The sequence below is a fragment of the Dermacentor variabilis genome, chromosome 10 (genome assembly GCF_050947875.1).
Source record: "Dermacentor variabilis isolate Ectoservices chromosome 10, ASM5094787v1, whole genome shotgun sequence".
NCBI classification, from domain to species: Eukaryota; Metazoa; Arthropoda; class Arachnida; order Ixodida; family Ixodidae; genus Dermacentor; species Dermacentor variabilis.
The window spans coordinates 100245211-100255347 of record NC_134577.1 but is presented as its reverse complement, the minus strand read 5'-3'; the positions used below and the strand labels follow the sequence as shown (position 1 = coordinate 100255347).

The 10137-nt window shown below is 43.6% G+C and overlaps 1 long non-coding RNA gene across 1 annotated transcript; it reads left to right on the top strand.

Moving 5' to 3' along the window:
- The first annotated feature begins 1044 nt into the window (after positions 1 to 1044).
- LOC142559671 (uncharacterized) lies at positions 1045 to 9872 on the top strand. Its single transcript, XR_012823192.1, has 3 exons — positions 1045 to 1247; positions 2075 to 2164; positions 9698 to 9872. It is a non-coding gene; the product is annotated as an uncharacterized LOC142559671 (long non-coding RNA).
- Positions 9873 to 10137: the final 265 nt, after the last annotated feature.

Sequence of the window (10137 nt, the reverse complement as noted above, 5' to 3'; positions counted from 1 at the left end):
GTCGTGAAAATGTACATCTGGGGGATTTGGCTCCTTGAATACGTGACTCTGCCTAGGCACTACGGAGGAGGTTTCTTAGCACGTGTTGTACGCGTTTGTTCCCTAGACATGCCGGGATGGCAGAGTGCCGTCGAGTTTTTTTGCGCTCTGCCGCTGGCTGCCCACGCGGTAAGACAGTGGGCACGGACGCCCCAATTGGTGATCACTCTGTCTGAAGCGGCAACGTTCCGACTGCTGTTGTATAAGTCGCGGGTCGCTTTTTTCGTCGCGACCATAGAATTGATTTTTTTACAAGCACTGCTCCAGGAGCGCACATGAAACCGGCAAAAAGAGGCCTAGGGAGAGCACCTGAGGTTATAATAAAGCAGGCGGCGCAGGATATCCAAGGCACCCTTGGGGTAGCGGGGGGTCAATGCTGGAAGCAGGCCGGACCCTGGGTTGGGGCCACAGAGGCCGAAGCGTCCCAGGCGACCAGTCCGGGTTCTAGCTTTGGTGTATCCATTGCCGTTGTGGTGTGCTGGAGGCGCCGCCAATTATGCGAAATAATTACACGTTGTTAAAATTAGTAAAAAAAGAGACAATTGAATAAATATAATTGCGTCCAGCCTCCAACTTGTGATGCTAAGTTAAGCACTACCGCGCTCCGCGACTTCTGCAACACCAGACAGAACTTTGCCTCTGCCGGTACGCCGGAAAGGCTTTGCACGAGCGCCGCAGGTGCGAGACAGTCTGTCCGACACAGCGGTGGGCAAATAAGGCGTCAGTGCCCGCTGTTTCACCTATCTTACCGCGCCGACAGCCAGCGTTCGAGCGTAAACAAATTCGACCCCACTTCGCAATGTCGGCACGCCTAGGGGATAAACCCCTACAACACGCGCTCCGAAACCTCCTGCGTAGTGCCTAAGTAGAGTCATGTATTCAAGGAGCAAATGCCCGCAGATTTTCTCTCTCGCGTCCCCTCCTTCTCGCGTCTGCGCACAAACGGCTGGCGATCCCTCAAATTAAGGTCTCGTCAAATAGTCATCTCTTTCTCGCCATGGACGCCGAACAGTTGGCACGGATTGAGGGGCAGTGGGCGCTTGCTCGCAAAAGACGCCGGAGGGCCGATTCGTCTAGGCGACAACGTGATGTGAAGCATAAGTCAATCATCAACGAAGAAAGAAAGATCCCGAGCTTCGTCAGGCACCAGTCAAGGCTCAACTACTGCGAAGGAAATCGAATCTTGCGGTTAACGACAGAAAAGCAAGGTAAGCCTTATTTGGTCAAAGGTAAAATGCAAGCTGCATGCAAACGTGGGCAAGCGAATTCCCAACTTCAAGTGCAGCAAGCTCAAGCCAAACGGCAGAAAAGGCAAGCAAATCCCCAACTTCAAGTTCGAGGCACGCAAGCGAAACCTCAGAGGAGAGTAGCTAGCCCCAACGTGCTACCCGAGACCGGCGGAGTGGACGCCCGATACAAGCGGGGCTTCTAAGATCGATCCTTCAGCCATAGCTGCAAGGTTTGTGCTAGGCTGTGCTTCGATAACGCAGTTATGAAGATCGGACGCCAAAACAGAAACAAAAGATCAACAAAAGATACTCATAGCAAAAACACAAGGGAAACACTGGCAAATCACTGCTCCGTACTTCGGATATCTTTCACGTTGTGTGGAACTGCATCCATTTTATTTCTGCATTTCAAATTGAAATAAGAGCGAAATAACCTTGTGCGTTTCCTCGATTCCTTTTCTGTCGCCTTCATAATGTCGTAACTCTTCCTATTCAAAAGAAGACTTCGCGGACAGATGGGAGCTTAACATTATGACCGTAGTAAAAGGAGAAATGTCGCTTTAGCCAGCGTTTCGACAACTGAACAGAGGCTACACAGCGTGCGAGAACGATGAAACCCCTCGTCGAGGCATTGGCTTCAGCGCCATTCGTGGTTCTACTACTGCCCATACCCCTTCCTATTGTATCTTATAACTCCGAGGACTTTCAATCTTTTTGATCGTGTGTTTATTTACCGTTGTCTATTTTTCTTCGTTTGTATGTGTATTTATTTATTTATTTATTTATCTTTTTTTGCCTGCCCAAAGTGACGTAAGTTCGAAGTCTCATAGCCCATATTTCAATGCCATTTTACTGTCATAAAGCTGTGAATGCACCCTTCGGCTTGCTACCATTTCGTAAGTACGCTTTCGGAACGGGAATCTTAATAAAATTACACATTTCCACATTTGTTAGCAAAATGCGCTTTCACGATAAATAGTTCCATGCAAGTAGAGAGCTTCTGGGCAATTTTAATCTTCTAAAGATAGCCTGGAACCATCAACCTTCTTCACTATCTCCCTTTTCGGCACAAGCTAAGGAGTTTTTAGACTTGGGCTCACTTTTTTCATTGTCACAACTAGTAACACAGCCTACACCTGTAGCTTCTAATACCGCAAGCACCCTCGACCGTTTGCACATCCCGCCCTGATACAATATCGGAGATTGCACACCTACCCGGTAGAAGCGATAACTGCCTACTTGCATTTTCAATTAGCATTTTTACCCCCAAACGAGATAAAATCAGAAGAGCAGTACCATATTTACAAAAACGCTAACTTTACCGCCCTAAATAACGAATTAACTGCATTTCACAGGACGTTCCCATCGAATTTCGAAAATCGTTCGCTTCAGCAAAATTGGGACATATTCGCCACTAAATGTTAGGAACTAACTGAAAAGTACATTTCGTTCCGCATCATTACCTACAATTCTGATGCTCCTTGCTACATCACTCATCTGAGGCGGCTATGTAACCGGAAAAAAACGCCAACACCGCTACGCAAAACACTCGCAAACGACACACGCTGCTCTGCTTATAAAGCCGCGTTCGACACGTACGTAACAGCACTAAAGAACGCTCAATTCAACTTTCTATCTAAAGTACTTCCATCAATATTAAAGACTAAGGTTATAAAGATTTGGGGTGTAATCAACCCCTTGCGTAATGAGCACCTAACTCTGGAAGACCATTTGGGCATTCTTATACCTAATGAACCTTGAGGTGCCACCCTTAATGACGCATTTGTGCAAACTCTTTGTCTCCTGCAATGGCTACCTACCTCCTCCTCGCCAGCACAATAATGTAGTTATGTCTCAAGTGACCGGTGATACGGCTGGCATTGCAAAACTAATTGATTCCCTGAACCAACACTCATCGCCTGGTTACAACTCTATTACCTGAAAAGTTCTTTTAAATTCCAATGCTGTTCTGTTATCTTAACAAAACTTTTTCAGCAATAAGTGGATACATCTACTCAACCTAGCCAATGGAAAATTGGACAGGTGGTTCCACTGCCTAAATCAGGAAACAAAAATTTAAGGACTTGCTGTTAAACTTAACAACCTTCCTAACTTTAACCAAAAAAACTAAGAACTTGCTGTAAATTGTTCGAACATATAATTTTCAATCATATTGTTAACTTCCTACAATCAAATGCATTTTTCACATCAGCTCATCATAGATTTAGAAAAACATTTTCATACGAAACACAGGTGGCAATTTTTAGGCACAAATTGCATCGTATTCTTCATCATTCCACACTTGCATATTGCATTTTTTAGACTTCGCTAAAGCATTTGATAAGGTCTGTCATAAACATTTGCTTTATAAACTAAGTCACCTGAACCTCGATACTAAAATCCTAAAGTGGATTGAATGCTTCCTGTCTAATCGCACTAAATTTGTAACCGCATACGGCCATAACTCACCACTTCAAAGCGTAACTTCGGCCTCTTTTGCTTCTTAATAATATTAATATACCTTCCTCACTATAATCTATCATTCGCTTATTTGTTGATGGTTGTGTTATCTTTCGTGAAATAACTAATGCAGCGGATACTGACCACCTTCAGTCGGATCTAATTGGTGTAGCTAACTGGTGCAAACATTGGCTAATGGAACCAAACGTTGGCAAATGTAACGTGATGGGTGTATCCCGAATAACTAGCAGCATGCACACATATTAGGTAAATAACGTTCCCTTGCAATTAGTTCACTCTTAAAAATACCTAGGTGTGCATACCTCTGATAATTTATCTGGGAATGTTCATACCGACTACGTAATCAGCAATGCTAAAACCACACACGTGGCTACCTACGCCATAACTTTCGAACCGTCCCTTCACCCTAAATATGCTTCTTTATGCGACCCTTATATGTCCGAAACTAGAATATGCGTGTGCTGTTTGCGATCCTGCCATTTACAAACTAATTATTCCATTACAACTAGTACAATATAGTCCAGTTCATCTCATCTTACTTAAGTGCAACAGAACTACAAGTATGTCTGCCATGAAAACAAACCTTGCACTTGCCCTGCTTTCTTCTCGTCGTAAAATCACACGTTAAGTTCTTTTTCTTTAAATTATACCATCAGTCAACACTCCGAAACGATTTCATTTTTCAAGCTAATATGTATCGCCCCGAATGGACCACTCTTGTAAAGTTCCTCTCGAATAATGCAACGCTGAAGATTTTTTTGCAGTCATTTTTCCTTCAATAATCCACGGAATAAAACGATCTCCCTGGTCAAAGTCACATCCATTTAGGATAATCAAAGATTTCGAGCAGCTTTATCTAACATTGTTTAATTTAAGCATTTTATCGTTTACCGTACAATTGTAGCCTAAGTACATTTGCCTTTATCACTTACTGCCTTAGCTTGCTGTCAGTTTATCGTGTCGTTGTAAACCCCAGCTAAGACTGTATACTCGTTAACCTTTGTACTTATACGTTCGAACTGCTTATACTTGTATCTCTGTCTGATTTTCTGGTAACTCACTCCCCTCTTTAATGCCTTTGCGCTTGAAGGCAATAATAAATAAATACCTTAATATAAAAATATAAATAAGTATATAAATAAATATATCTTTTGTTGTTATACGTTCATTCTCAAGGCTTAGCATCGATATTAAAATTTTCAGTGGCGTTGTACACTTCAATGTTAGCCGCCATAGCATGGACCTATAACTTGACGCTTGGCCCAGCAGCTATGTTATTCGTTTCTACAAAGTGTTCTACAATTGATGCAAACTTGCAGCCTCTTGATACTGCTCATGTAAAATGTTAGTAAAATTAACAGTAAATAATACATTATATTGCATTTACCCTAAGCTTGAGTAAACATTGTCGTTTTATATAAATGGTGAAATTCTGCATAAATTAGTAATGGCGGCTGTACTTAGAGTGTGCGTGACGGTATTTCACAAAAAAAAGACGACTTGCTTTGCTGCTGGTAATTTGCAATGCTTCGAACAGACGCAGACGTCGACGAAGGCAAGACGCCGGCGTGAAGCCTTCGCAAGCAAAAAATTGTGAAATCGTTGCGGACGTCCGAGCCACGTCTTCTTCAACAGCTGTTAGGATCGTTCAGTATTCTGTCCTTTTGAAAGAGCGGCATCAAGCTGCTGGTTGCTGCAGGAGCAAGTTCACTGAATCTCTGAAATGTCAAAAGTAGAAAACCAAGTCAGCGAACTGTGTTTGGCTTTTTTTTTTCTAGTGAAATGTAAATGTAAATGTAAATGCAGCTGTTTGCAACTACATTTCTTGATTATCATTCACTGTCGCCGTCCTTGAGAGGTTAGTTTCCAGGCGGTTCCCTCAATTAATTCTGTTATATAAACACAAAGAAGCCTACCAAATACATTGCCAAAAACATGCAAAGTGATTTTAAGAAAAATGAACTTGATGGTTAACATCAACGGTTCCCGAAGAATTTATTTAACTGTCTAACGTTTTGCGCGCACTGCGTGATCTCTCATCTTGGCATCTCATATAGCTTTGTGCTTTCCTCAATATGCACACAGCCTGCCTTGGAAAAAAAAAGTGGACTTCAGCTTCAATATTATGACGACAACGGAAGCTTCCTAAGTTGGCAAAAGGCTTGCTTAAGCGCCCATGGCCTTCTTTTGTAGCCTCGTGCATGCTTAAAGGACATGCCGACTTTCTGTTTCAGGCTGCCTAGTGCGGTTGTTTTGCTAGCATTCGATGCACAGAGTAGCAATCAATGGGTTTCATCACTATGAAAATTACATAACTGTATGGTTTCCGAACTGTAATACGCACCTTATGACAAAGTCTTATGCTCGTGTGAAAAGGCATTCGCATCTAGCGTCACTTACCATTCTTCGCACTTTGAATAACTTCAGCTTACCTCGGGCTGAGTTCATAATTTAACTCTCATCGGTGGCACAAACGCACATTCATACATGCACCAGACGCAAAGAGAAATGGCATCTACTCGACTTGGCACAACGTATCGCTCCCCTATGTTGCATTTCCTGGTTCCGAACACCTTTAACACAAACAAATGGTACACATGGTACACAAATGGTGCAGCATGTGGTGGGCTCAAACCCAAATTAGGGTGTTCTTCTTATTTTTTGCCATGGTATAAAAAAAAGTACTGCTATGTATTGTGCTTGAACTTCATGTACTATGTCGTAGTGTTGAACTGCAATTATGTTTATTCCTTCTGTTTCTGCTATACCGCTCTTTTATGCTTTCTTGTTACTTCTCAGTGCATTGTATATTTAAATTTTACTTTGTCTTGCATTAAGTTTAATTGTAGTTCTCCATTGTGTAAGGTTCCTTGACATGAAGTGAAATTGTATTTTTTTCCTTCACTGCTGACATTCCATCAATGGGCCCCGGACCCCGTCAAGCTGCCTCAAGGCAGCTTTTTGTGCCGGGCCTTTTTCTTTCGGAGAAATAAATGCATCTTGAATCTTGAATCTTAAGCATGCCATTTGGCATCCCACTAGTCCAGTCATGTGATCAAGACTTGCCCGCCTATTTCAGCGACAACAGGGAACCGCACATCCCATAGAAACACATTCCTTGAACACTACGTTTACAATCACTTATCTGTGCCGCCTTGGGCGAACTACCAATTTTCGTTGTTATTATTTGATTCTACAGGGATTATAGAAGCAGTATAGTATCATTTCTTAAAATTTCCGGCCAACACAGTAAAAACTCTGTTATCAACGTCAAATTGGTACTCCACCGAGACCAGTGCTCCGTTCTGAGAAACGCTGCTCTAATGCGTTATCATTCTAGCCAACGTCAGACTAGAAACATTGGGGTCCAGACTTGAGCCCGAGAGGCTCGACACAACCAGGACGACCCCGGCTGCTCCCTGGAGAGATCCGCCTTGCGTAGTGCTCAGCTATTCCTGTTGCACCTGCTGCTTTCGGGGCTTCTACTCTTGGTCTTGATCATGAGCCACCGTGGGGAGTGCAGAGGTCACCAGGGGGTCACCAGAGGCCTATAGAGCGACGCTGAGGAAAAGCACCTGAGCAAAACGGCGAGTCAAGGGTGCCGCTCAGCTGTAGTGGTCGTGCTTGGACAGCCGTGGACTCCAACAGCCTTATACTTGGGCTTAGAGCTTGGAATCTCATGTTCGGAATTCGCTGTACCGTGTATATGCGTCTCTTCGGTCACTGCCCCCCACCTCGCTACAGCCATCAACGCAACTACCATTACTGTCAATGCACCTACACCCGAGTAACTATGACTTCCGATGACTGACTCTCTTGTTTTCCACAGAGAATCATTCGAACACTTTAGCATCCACTAACCCGGCAAACTGTGGTCTTGTTTTTGCTGTGCTATCTGTGTATTGCTTGCTGTCGTCTTGTTTTCTTTTCCTTAAAACAAATGTTAAGCTTGCTTTGGGGAAAAATGACTTCGCCTATCCGGAATTGAAGCACTGCCTCAGTTTAACAATTCGCAATCGGAGAACTTCTCATCACTCAGGCAATCTGGGCGCCGCTACCGTAAATGGTTGAAGATTGCATAAGCAGGCTACGGAATACTTGTCGAATGTAACGCGAAGAACACTGTCAACCGCGAAAAGAAAAAGTAGGACCAATCAGGACCTAGTAATGCCATACAGTAAATGCCGGAGAGCCACAAGAACCTCTTGCGACTGTGCCAACAGCTCAGCAATGATTCTTCCATGATGATCATTGGCAAGCTCGCAATGTCGAGGTCTAGAGCTGCCTGCCTTTTCCTACCTCAGGAAGACCCAAACATATGTATTGCTGGCTGTGGAAATGTGGTAACTAGAAAGTAGAAAGAAGGCTGCTAATCAGTCAAGAAGCACCAGACCCTTGATGGAATGGCTAGCTCCATATTAAATACACGTTCTCACGTCGGAAAGGAAGGCAACGTTGAAGTACGGCATGATGAAGCGTGCCACACTGTAGGCGAAGCGGCTTTCCAGAGGAATGTTGACGAGGCAAATTTAACGATCATCCAGATTGAAGACAGTGAATTATATTTACTGAAGAGGGTAAACTTAGAAAAGATGGCAAAATAAGTGAACAAAAATAAAGGCTAGAAGCTGAAAGCGTTCTTCGCAAAGGCGTGCAAACTAGGAATGCCTCTTCGCGCGCTAGTCTCTGAACGATGGACTTGGTAGAGCGTCGTTTCTCGGTAATTACAGAAATACTTATAATCACTTATCGTCATCAACCACAGTTTACAGTAGCAAACTCAATAGTCGTCATAGAATGGACTTCAGGCGATACAATGCACCAAGCATAGGTGTCGAGGGCATGTATTATGCTCTTCCGCAAGATGAATTCATGCGCAATGGGCTAGAGTGCATCTGTGACGAAAACAATGAATGAATGTTTGTGCTAACGTGCGGCATATCATTAGATGGTTTCTTGGAACATATGGGTTGGTACCTAGAACCAACTAGGTTGCAATGGAAGACTATTGCTAGATTGTTTGGGGGTTTGCATATGGTAAAGGGTGACCCCAGTACTCAGCACCATTTTTCTAGCCATAGTCAATAACCTGACAATTGAACGTATCAAGTTTTCAAATGTGAAGAGAACTTTAGGCATGTAGGTAACTACTTGGTGGTGATACAAGGAAACCAAGCTAAAGTATCGATGTTTGATGTTTGAAAGATTTCTTATCAAAAAGAAATCTGCCTAAAGTTCACTTATAGACTCCCAGAGGAAGCAAAGTCCACTATTTTGATCTGGAACTGCATCTCTCATGAAGGCACTTGTGCTGGAAGTGTAACCCCAGTACACAGAAGAAACATTTAGGTTATTGGTCGCCATACCCAAATATAGTGAAAAATACCATAGGTAGGTCGTCCTTAAGTACTGCTTTGACATAAACCAACGTCCAGAATATGGGAACCAGTGTCAAATAGCAGCTGACAAGAATATAAGAAGCAGTGCACCCAATGTTACTTATCTGTGTCAACAGTGTTAACCCGCTAAAATATATGAAAGAGGAGCGCGCTGGTCGCCCACCGGCTTGCCTGGAAAATACTCGCTGGAAGACGGCCATGGTTTTGTATATTCATTCGTTGTCACACCACCTGAGAACATTGTGTCCAAGTACGGAAGTGGCTTTATATCACCCGCCGTGGTTGCTCAGTGGCTATGGTGTTAGGCTGCTGAGCACGAGGTCGCGGGATCGAATCCCGGCCACGGCGGCCGCATTTCGATGGGGGCGAAATGCGAAAACACCCGTGTACTTAGATTTAGGTGCACGTTAAAGAACCCCAGGTGGTCTAAATTTCCGGAGTCCTCCACTACGGCGTGCCTCATAATCAGAAAGTGGTTTTGGCACGTAAAACCCCATATATTATTATTATTGGCTTTATATTGATACGTTTACTTGTTTGTCTTTCTAGGGTGACCGCATTTTCACCGGCTAAAAATTGTGAAACTTGTCGCTCAGCGCAGGACGCGCCTGCATCTATACAAATTTTTCGAATGTTGTCGATGTTTCCGTGTGATGTCTGTGGCCACCGAACCTTGCGTAATCGGATTGTGTGTGCAACGCGAATTATGTAGTAATTCCCCCAAGACAAGCAGGTACGAGTGATTATTCTATAATATTCGATGACCCTTCTATAAAAGCCGACGTGCTTGCCACCGAAGATTAGATTATCGCCCATAGCTGCTATTGTTGTGCTTGGAGTGTAGCCTGTTTTTGTGGGCACAAGTTCGCCCAATAAAGAGTTCGTTTTACTATTCACCGTTTTGCTACTGTGTTCTTGGCTTTCACTACCACGTGACTTTATTTTTATGAAGAGCAAGCTGAACGGTTTATCTGCAGGACAGTTCAAAA